The sequence below is a fragment of the Amblyraja radiata genome, chromosome 4 (assembly GCF_010909765.2).
Source record: "Amblyraja radiata isolate CabotCenter1 chromosome 4, sAmbRad1.1.pri, whole genome shotgun sequence".
Lineage (NCBI taxonomy): Eukaryota > Metazoa > Chordata > Chondrichthyes > Rajiformes > Rajidae > Amblyraja > Amblyraja radiata.
In genome coordinates this window covers 42,739,911-42,749,890 of record NC_045959.1, presented here as the reverse complement: position 1 = coordinate 42,749,890, position 9,980 = coordinate 42,739,911, and the positions used below count along the sequence as shown (strand labels likewise).

Below are 9,980 nucleotides of genomic sequence, written 5' to 3'. Positions count from 1 at the left end.
ACCGATTCAAAGGGAAGTTGTTTATTTCTGCATTTGCTGCAGTCATAAACACCAGCATTGCTGCTGCCTGCGCCACTTCTGCCGCATTAAATTCCAGCACCTTTACTGGCCTTTGCCGACTAACCAGTGGATCTGATTCCCCTGTGAACATATCTTATGGAAAAGATAATCTATCCATGGTGCAGGTGTACAGTAGTCTGCAAATCCAATTACAGTACTCGAAAATAAACGCACACAATATTTTTTTTTAAAAAGACCCAGTCATATTCAGTATGACTCACACTTGACAATAGAGTTTCATTTCTTCTGCAGCTCAGCATTCTGCAAGGAATTTTGTTTGGAAGTGATAGCTACTGTCAATGTGATATTTAAGGCCTTTTTGCAAACCAATTGGCAGACAATGAAAGAGTTCCATCCGCCAGCATATGCTGTGAAAGGATGTGTTCCTATGCCTGCTCCTCCTTTCCTGACTTTTTGCAAATAGTCCAACATAAGAGACAGTTGTTTCTGGCTGCCCCGCTGCCTGTCATGGCTGTCAAGTAAAATCCTATGAATTATTGCTTCTCCAGATGTAAGAGATTTCCAGGCTGCTCGAAACAGGCTGTGGTCTGCGGTGCAGAAGCGAGAATGAGATTAGACTCCCTAGCATCAGTAGAAATCTAAAAAAGATTGCAAAGAGGACATAATTACACCTTCTTCATTCCAAAGCAGGACTCGGGATGTGGTGGTTGTAACAACAGGAACAGTTATTTAGGTGTAGGACTTTGTAGCGCAAGAGAAAATTGTGTTTTGAGGAGGTTTTTACATCACTGTAAAACTGATGGAAACAATGATTAAGGTCAAATAAATTTTGATGAGGCTTGCAGTAAAATAAGGTAAGGAATGCCAAATAGGCCAAGTTATTCTGTTTTTCAAGTTGTTGACAAAATTGTTAGCTGAATAGCTGGCACAATTTTAGCTGTGATGTGTGAAACTTGTATTTGACTGTTATTAACGTAGGAGAGTTAAACGAAACTATTCAGTCTGGATTGCTTAGCCCATTATTTTTCCTGCAGCCAGATGTAAAATTAACTGCAATTATTTGTAGGCTTTATATACTGCTGTACACATGTCTTAACCTTTTGCCCTCACATGAGACTTTTTTCAACAAGAAGTCATTCACTTCAATTGATTTTTTTTCCTCTCTGGGTGAAAACAAAGAGATAAATGACATTAATCGGTTGAACTAATGAATTGTATTAATTGATTAACCTGAAGTTGAACAACTTTGGAGAAATTTTATACACCATGCACAAAATTCAAATAATTCATAAATATTTTTGCTCTTAAGATTTATCTGTTTATGGAATGGATACATATTTCAGTGTGCTGGGGTAAGTTTTGCTTGATTAACCCACTGTGCAAATATCTTTGCATAGTTTTAATTAAAAGAACTTAAAACAGAATTCATTCCATGTCTTCCTAACTATCCTTTAGCCTTGTTAAAAAAAACACAGCACCTGGAGATTATTACTTCAGATGATGGGCGTGACACATGAACGCACAATTATGGCTGAATTGAGCAATTTTACTAACTGCATGCGCTTTATGACGTGATTTCATTATTTATGTAAAATTAGATATGTTTAAGCCTGTAATATTTTGGCAAGGCAAAATTAACAGAATAAGATTAATTTTAAGTAGGCAAACTATATGTTTTATTAAAAACACATGGTAGTGATTGACATAAAAGTATATATGTCCAATGTTAGCCAGAAACATTTTGCAGACATAATTGCTTTAATTCAGCTCTCCAACTTTTTGAAACCTGACGTAACTTATTTAGCTGAATGAGAGGCAGATTGGTGCCTACCAGATGTAAAGGCTGACAGTCTTGCTTCCCTCTTCATTTGAAGTCATGCAGTTCAGATAGACTCAGTCGTGTAAGGAAACCCAGTCAAAAGTGATGAAAACCACAGGTACAAATGGCTGCAGTGTCTTATGTGAATGCATTTACTGCTTTTCATGCAACCTTACAAAAAAAAGGATGGAGTCCTATTCTTCTTGGTGCTGATGTTTTCAATGAAAATACGTTAATTATTTGACACTGGTTTTGCGTTGAAGTTATTTTATACCGCAGGACACAAATGATAGATTGCAGCTGAAAAAAATCATCAGCATACTTGAGGTAGGGCTCACCGGGTCTTTTTTTAATGTTCTGCGTGAAGTTATCTTGAACTGAAATCTCTGCTCCACCAGGATTAAGGGATTGAAGAGCAAAGATTTGAGATGGTGTAATTTAATACCTACTGATTCTTTAGCACAAAGGCAGAAAAATGTACTTAGTCACTCTGCTATTTTGCTGCTTCAGCTGAGAAATCATTTTGTCTTTTGAAAATCTGTACTATTAGAATTGAAAAACATATCACAACATCACAGTATTATTACTGCTCATATTTTAGTTTGTCAGTGATGCTAAACAAAGAAAATTGAGAATTTAATCTCGAAGCTTCTTTAAAAATATGTAGTTTTCAATAGCAAAGTAAATAAGCTGTAGCCTTAACTGTTTGCATCACTTTTGCCTAAGTTAAATTGTAATATCTTGCAAAACCAGTGTCAAAGTACATAATTCCATGTCATCATTGGAGAAATTGTATTTTCCATTGTGAATATTGGATGGATCTTTTATTAGAGTTTTATTTAGTTGAGATTCTTTCCCGGCTGCCTTTCCATTTTATAAAGCTAGTTGTCTTGCTTCATTCCTAACATCATGTATTTGCAGCTATTTGAACTCGTGGCGATCTAGTCAAACTGAATACTTCGTGTAGGCAGTTCAAACTGGGTGAATATTAAAATAATTAAAATGGTGTTCCTTTTCTTAAGCAAACTAAAGGTTCAATAAGCATTTTCATTAAGGGCAATTATATGTTTATTGGCAAAGATGTACAGATACATAGATAAAACACAGTTGGCTGGCTGTGATGCCCTTTCTAATGAGTTCATGCTGATAATTTGTATACATTTTGTAATAAATCCTGCTTAAAAGCTTTAGCTGTTGCTTAAAAAAATGAATCAGAAGGATTATATCTGAATAATACCTGAAGTGAAAGAAAATTGCATCCACTACTTTCTGACCAACATTTACTTTGCAATAATAAAAAAAATGATGTATTTTAAAAAAAATTTAACGCTACATCCTGTTGCAGCAAGCAATAGATTAGATCTCAAATGCACACTGTCATCAAAGTAACTAAATGTTTTTCTGAGTGGAGTTATGATGCCACATAATCAATGCTGCCCTTATTTTTGTTGGGCATGGAAACACCCTAAATATTGTCATCTGGAAGTTTTTACGTTACTTTAAAGACAATCAGTGGAATTGCATCGCAGTTTTCAAAATCGAGCAAGCAACAAATTGAAATGTGAAATTAGTTATTTCAATTTAATTGTCTTATCACAGTTTCCTATAACTAATGGACAAAGTATAGACTAGAGGTAGGTGGCATATGATGTTTGCCATTAGTTGATTTATGTATTTTGAAAATATATTTCTGCCAGGCTAATGCTTGGTACATAAAAGAGAGCAAATTTATTTTTAGTTTCTTTCATCAAAGTCATGTATCTAATAAGCTATGCCTTGTTTGGTAATAATTACAGACTGAAAATGGTTGCCCAGTCTCTTTCATAATGTCTTTCCGCATTCAGTGATATCCCACCACCATTTTCTTTCTGGCTATCCCTTGATGTAAAGTTTCCCTAATATAATTGAAAGCCAAAAAGTAAACCAACATTAAACATACAACATACTTCGGGTGATATTTCTGTTCTACACAGCTATATTTGCATTATAGTTAGCGGTAATGACACCACTTACTATTTACTCTTTTTGTAATTCTGTTAAAACCTGATCAGAAACAAATAAACAAAATATCCGTGAAAAAGGATTTAAAATGGTTTTTAATAGTTATGTACAATGCAGCATTGGCAAGTGGAAGTGAACTTTTAAATGCTGAGGCTATTTCGATCTTAAGAAACATACTGTACAAATAAAAAGAAATCTCAATTTCTGCAGCTGGTCAGTTAGGGAACATTCCACTTATATGGTTAGAGTAGACATTCTTCGGATTGTAAGCTTTAAAAAAGTCTGGAAGGCCGCCTAAGGTTGACATTGTCATTATGCAATGGTAGAATAGTGGGGTTTTTTCAATACGTGGTAATCTAAATGGCTGGAGACTTAGCATTACATGTCAGATTGCTTTCCTTTCACCTCCGGGACCCGAGTTTGAATGTGACTCAGGAATGCAATGAAAGTCTCCGCTAACTAATGTTGTCAAGGCTTCTATGTAAAATCATTTCAGCCATTCTCAATCTAGTTTTAGTGAGAATGTGTGCATAGATGAAATAGCATTCTGGTTCATCAATACCTATTGTAGTATGAACTTCATTCAAAGTGGCACCAATAATAGAGGACATGTATATATAAATGTCTGCAATCTATTTTGTTCACGATTGCAAAACTACAATTAGCCAGTGTCTCATATCAGCTCATACCGTGCCTCTGATGGGGCAAGGCTTATTGATGGGAGACCGCTACATTTCCTGGCCTTACCATTCATCTAATTGCAAAATACCAGTGATTGATATGAAAGGAAGAATGTGTGCAGTATAATGAAATCTAATATTCCACTTTATTCAGTCATTTATGCTTTGGAAAGTTCTGGGATGTTTTATCTGAGTGAAATAAAATATTTTACTTGCAATTTCCATGACTGAAGGATAAATGCCAAGAAAAATGTTTAAAAAAAAAAAAAAAGGAAAATATGTTATATTGAGTGAAGAGCAGTTAAATGGAAATATTATGTAAAACAACCAACCATCCACAATAACCACTAATGTGCTTCTGGTGTTTACGTGTGATAACATTTGTCCAATTTTACTTCTTTACATGAAGTTACTCTTCGGCCTTCATTAACAGTGAACCCAAGACAAATTATGTGAATTCAAAGGGAATTCAGTGTGCTGAATTATTTAAGAATAGAACATACACAAAAATAGCATTATTGTAAACATGGTTTGAAATAGTTAAGATCTCAAGTACGTCTCACATCTAAGATAAAAATTGTTCAGTAAATCTTTAAGAAATAAAATTTAAATGCACTGTTATCTTATAAAATAACAAATAAATTAACTAACCGAGATGGAATAGCAAATAAATATTATATATTTCGCCAGTAATCTTTTTGATAATAACATGCTGCATTTATTGGGAATATGAATTTCTGCTTTGGCTTATCTTAACTGACAGCAAGGGAATTGTGTCTTTTCGACTTGTGCGGTTCCAATTGAAATATCCAAAGCCATTTTTCCAGCCCAAGATTAATTTCTCACCATCACATGCCAGCCAATCTAGTGGACTGACTGAGAAGTAGTTGTGGTGAATGGGCTTGTGTGACAGGCAGCTTGAAACTCAAACATAGGACCTTCTGGCTGAAAGCCAATTCCTCAACAGCTTGAACAACTGGGCAGCCCCAGTAGGGTTCAATCTTTGACAATTTACCCATCACATTGAACTGCCTCAGGCATTGTGCAAAGTTCTGCTGGATTTCAAGAAACTTTAATTATTAGATATTGCAGTAATATGTTAAAGATCTTTCAATGGTTTCTGTTGCGTTAGCTCCATTGGTTAATTAAGACTGTTATGTATACATTAAGATAACAGCATTCCAAACAGGAGTAGTCCATCTGAAAAGGGTAGCCAAAAAAGATAGGCATTGTTACATTGAATATTATTACTTATTTCTCAAAGAGATTATACTTTACATATAAATTACAGAGTAGCTTCAAGTGTGCTCAATAATAAAACTTCTCTTTTGAAAAAAAATTGTATCAGGTGACAGTCCTAAAGCCATGATTTGGGTCAATAGCAAAAGTTAAGCACTTTCACGTTCCTTTGATGATGATAGCCTAAACCCTAACCTTCAAAATATACCTTCCACCTTTTTTAATCTCTGTCACTTATAATCAAACATGAAATATATATATATATTTTAAGTCTTGATCACTAAATGTGGATGTAAGGAATCTAACAGAAAAAAAGTGACACAGCAGAGGCAGCCAAAGCACCATAATCTAATTAGGAATGTTATCTCAATGTTCAATCAATATCACAATTATAAAAGTGAATTTACGGATCTGCACCAGAAAATACATTTAACATTATCTTTGCATAGTCGTTCATGGCGTAGTTATGTACATTGTCTAAGATGTCAAACACTTCATAAAGTGCAACCTCAAAATGACCACTCCAGGCAATTTACAAAGGAGAATTTCATCTGGATATGTGTCAACGTAAATCAGCAGCTTACAGGCGTAGTTTTTTTTCTATGCATGCCATAACCTTTGCAAGCCCCATTTCTTGCTGGCTGCCATAAATCTACCCTATCATGCTGTCTCGTCACATTCCACCCCAAATCAGAAAAACTCTGGATCTTTAATTCTTCGCTGACTCTGAAACATACATAAAACATGTATATCAGCGCCATTTCATGATTACACTTAATGTAATTATCGAGAGGCATTCAGTACTTCTGCTGTGGAATATACTGTTTTTCAGCACATCTACACAATCAGAAGCTGTTTTTAAACATTGTGCTTTCATGTTTGTGTTCCTCCTGTGGCATTTTGTTTTCGACCAATTTATTTAATGCCATTGCTGGTTTGAAAATCTGTTGAATGTCTGTGAATAAATAAGTACCTACCGACAAATGAAACCAATGTTTTGTTGCCACAGTGCAGTATCCTACTTGTATAGCACCAGATTGTTATTCCTGCCTGCATACACTTTCATTCCAATTTCTAAATACCCAACATTGCAAGAATACAAAAAGTTTGTAATAATTTATGTAATCGTAAATGCATTAATTACATAAATTAAATATATAAATTAATAAATAAATGTTACTCAATTTGCTTTATTGGATAAAAATCTGCAATTATTTGCAGTATGTTCAAATAATTTGAAATCTGGTTGTTAATTCTCCAATTGATGCTTTTAACTTATTACGAGATGTAAACATAAAAAGTCAGTTGTAATTATTGGTAAGAATTTTGTATCCAGAGCTATTTTCTGCATTAAATACACAATAAACTACTTTCAAATGTTCAGATGTCTGGAAGTGTTTGTATATTTTTTAACAAAATAACTCAATTTCACTCTTCCTTGACATCGTACTATCCTTCAAAATAGATGGTTTTAATTCAACGTCGACCAGATATGAAATAGAACCAATTTTCTGGTATATAAGTGTGACAAAAGGTAGAAGTGGCATAATATTAGCAAATTATTTGCTGTACTCAGATCTGAAAAAAAATCTAAATGAAATGGCAAAGTGCTTTCGAAAGGCTTTTTTTCCCTCAAATTTAAGTAAAGTACTTGATAATGAATGAGCCTTTTATGAAAAGCTGATGTTGTAAGGTTAACATATACTGCAAAATAAGATGTTGCATTGTAAATATTAATATCCTCACATCAGTTAGGCACTTACCGAAACTGTCTTTTTATATTTAAAAATTTTCATCCAAATAAAATCAGGCAAGTTCTAGTTTTTAACAAGTTGCTTTTGCTTTTGACATTAATCATAAACAAATCATGATTGCAAAGGCATAAAATGTTTGTTATTACTATATTTTAAAATATGGATACACTGCAACTTATAAAGTTCACAATCTTTACATAGACATCTTGCTGCTCGATCTAATGTAGTATATTTAACAAAAAGAAATATGTCTAAATTTAAGTTCATCAGTCACAAAATTATCTTAAAAATGTTATCTAGTACATTTACCTCAAATGCTAAAAAGGCAACATAATCTGGTCTTCTCCCAAGCATGTATTATTTTACATAGGTAGCTACTCTTGAGGATACCACCATAGGATTGATACCGTAAGCAGGACATACTGTAATAGCAACATTGCATTCTATTGAGCTCAATTTAATGGGCATTTAACATAAATCAACAGTTTTCAATTTTGGACCTTAGGATTTAACGTAAGCATTACGTTGATTATCTTTCCAAATTAAAGCATCTGTCAAAGTTGTCATTTTGGTTAAAATTGTTTTGTGATATAGTTAGAATTTTGCTGAAGAAAATTGTTTTCAATCAGCAAAGTTTTGAGTGCTTAACTAAAATTTCCATAAATCACAGAGGCATTTTCATTTTGTTTTCATATCAGCACACAGATAAGAAGATGCTGTAAGTGTATGCATAATATGAATGGGCAAGACATTTGTTCTTGATTCAGATTTTTAATAGCTGAATACTCATCTATATTATTTTCTGGAAAGAAAAAAGCTATCATTTTGAAGGTACTGTTTTCATAGAACTCCTGTATAACCTGCTCTAGACATTGTCTTGCATTGCCTCGGGGAACATCTGGTACCTTTGCATTAATTTGGTCCCTGTTTGAACACTAGGCTACATATGCACTTCTCTTTTGTCTATTATCCCAATGCGGTGTTATTCCCAAATATTGACACCGTCCACTTTTATCTGTACTAACTGCTCTGAAACCTTCAAGTCTCATGCTCATCTCTATTTCCTTCTATTGATTACCTTCCTCACAACGTCAGGTAGCCAGACAGCAAAAATGTCCTGAGGAATAGCTTTCAATGACTTCATATGGACAATTTACAGGGAAGTGTTTAAAGAAGATATTAGCCTCAGTACAAATCAGCTAACCTAATTTAGTCAATACGGTTAGATTTCATGTTTGCACATGATCACAAGTTATGCTTTAAAAGTGACAAGCCCCAGTCAGTGCATTAAGGCAGCACAGTATTCAGTTTTGTCGAAGATTAGTCTTTTTTGCCGAGACAATTAAACATCAGGTGTTATGTTCTTTTTGAATTAATAAATTATCACGACATTCCTCCACCGTGGTTTAATACTGTAACATCTTTTATTTTTATTTTATTTTTCTTTACTTTCACCAGGTTAAATATTAAGAACTATCACAATAATTACAATTTATTATCTGATGTCATGTAAACAGAACAAATAAAATTAATGAGAAGCACTGAGTAACTTTTTCAATTTGATCAATAGTTATAAAACATAATGAAAGATAAGATTTAATTAAAGCACCATTTTGGTGCTTCATCATAGCAGGGACATTAGATTATTTATTGAAAGGAATAATTACAAGTACAAAAACAAAATAGTCTAGATCCTGGAAAAATACAATAGTGACAGAAAATGATAAAATGTCATCCACCCGAAACATTAACCCCATCTCTCTCCCCAGAAATGCTGCCTGACTTGCTGAGGGACTCCAACATTTTATCTCTGTTTTATTTTGAATTGCTTGGACAATTTAAGTGCAAGTACTATAAACATTGAAATATTATACACTATTACAATAATCAACAAATATTATCTGCATAAATTGTATGCCTTTAACTAAAATATTATTTTCCTTTATAATCGCCCTAATTTTAATCATCTGTAGGAAAGAACTACAGATGCTGGTTTAAATCGAAGACAGACACAAAATGCTGGAGTAACTCAGCGGGACAGGCAGCATCTCTGGAGAGAAGGAATAAGTGATGTTTCGGGTCGAGACCCTTTTTCAGACTCTGGGGTCTCGACCCGAAACATCCCCTATTCCTTCCCTCCAGAGATGCTTCCTATCCTGCTAAGTTACTCCAGCATTTTGTGTCTATCTTCGAAGTTTAATAATGTTTTCAGAGGTATAAAGATTAAATAATTAAACTGTAGCCATTGCGAATAAAGAAGAAATCAGCCACCGTAATGTTGCAAAATGAATATTATCGGGTAGCTTTACCGACTCTGTTTCCCTAAATACGATTCAATTGACGATATGTATTTTTTATTATTCATGTAGAGCACTGCTGTTATATTATTTCCCCTCTTGGAAGCGAGAAAGTTATAATTTTTAAATCCACTATTGACAATTTAAAAATAATAACTGACTTATCAGA

General features: G+C 33.8%; 1 protein-coding gene across 3 annotated transcripts in view; it reads left to right on the top strand.

Moving 5' to 3' along the window:
* The first annotated feature begins 485 nt into the window (after positions 1-485).
* zfhx4 (zinc finger homeobox 4) overlaps positions 486-9,980 on the top strand; it is a 326,096-nt gene continuing 316,601 nt past the window's right edge. Inside the window, exon 1 of one of the 3 annotated variants that reach the window (XM_033019258.1) lies at positions 486-875. The gene's annotated coding sequence lies outside the window, so the exon portion shown is untranslated. Of the gene's footprint in view, positions 876-1,843; positions 1,959-2,150; positions 2,168-9,980 lie in introns of those variants that run through there. The other 2 variants (XM_033019260.1, XM_033019262.1) reach the window with 2 other exon arrangements.